Raw genomic sequence first — 1,173 nt, forward strand, 5'->3', positions numbered from 1 at the left:
CCGTCTCTGACATGCCTACCCCATTGACACAGTCATTACCAATCCCACTTATCCAGGTTCTTCATCTCCTGTGCTGACCTTCACTCTTCAAACAGAATGTCCTTCATTAAGGGCTGGTCATTCCTGGCAACATACCCAATTATGTGAGCATGAGTATCAAAACCCCTGCTTCCGCTCCCGCCGCTGCCGCCTCCTAGGCATGGCCAAGGGCCTCTCCACACTATGGAAGCAGCACGGCACAGCACCCTGGACTTCACGCTCGGCGGCAAAGCTGATGATAAAACCATCCTAAAAGGCCTCCAGTCCATTTTCCAGGAGCAGGGAATGACGGACTCGGTGCACACCTGGCAGGACCATGGCTACTTAGCAACGTACACCAACAAAAATGACAGCTTTGCCAATTTGAGAATCTACCCTTACGGATTGGTGTTCCTGGATCTTCAGAGTTATGACAATGACGCCCAAAGCAACAAAGAAATTGACAGTCTTTTGAACAAAGTAGAAGAAAAAAATGAAAGAACTGAGTCAGGACATTGCTGCGAGGGTGAAGCGATTACCACAGTGGGAAAGAAGATTACACTGACCAAGATGTACTGATTCTGGGGGGCGGTGATGGAGGCATTTTATGTGAAATAGTCAAACTGAAACCAAAGATGGTCACCATGGTCGAGACTGACCAGGCGGTGATTGATGAGTGTAAGAAGTTCATGCGAAAAACATGTGATGAGGTCTTCGACAATCTTAGAGGAGAATGCTATCAGGTTCTAATTGAAGACTGCATTCTGGTCCTCAAGAAATACCCCAAAGAAGGGAGAGAGTTTGATTATGTGATTAATGATTTGACAACTGTTCCCATCTCCACATCTCCAGAAGAAGATTCCATACGGGAATTTCTCTGGCTCATTCTTGACCTGCCAATGAAAGTTTTGAAACAGGATGGCAAGTACTTCCCTATTTTAGATCCCTATTTTAGAAATGTGTTCCAATGACTATGCAAAGGCGTTTGACTGTGGAGATCGTAACAAACTGTGGCTGACTCCGAGAAGAATGGGAATACCAGAACACTTGATCATTCTAATGAGAAACCTATACTTGAACCAAGAGGCAGTCGTCAGAACAGAGCAGGGAAACACTGCATAGTTCAAAATTAGGAAGGGCGTATGCCAGGGATGT

General features: G+C 45.8%; 1 pseudogene; it reads left to right on the plus strand.

The window, feature by feature from the left end:
• The first annotated feature begins 222 nt into the window (after positions 1–222).
• LOC102865477 lies at positions 223–989 on the plus strand (annotated as a pseudogene).
• The last annotated feature ends 184 nt before the right edge of the window (positions 990–1,173 follow it).

The sequence above is a fragment of the Elephantulus edwardii genome, unplaced genomic scaffold (assembly GCF_000299155.1).
Source record: "Elephantulus edwardii isolate Elephantulus edwardi_28Jun2011 unplaced genomic scaffold, EleEdw1.0 scaffold00227, whole genome shotgun sequence".
In the NCBI taxonomy this organism is placed as follows: domain Eukaryota; kingdom Metazoa; phylum Chordata; class Mammalia; order Macroscelidea; family Macroscelididae; genus Elephantulus; species Elephantulus edwardii.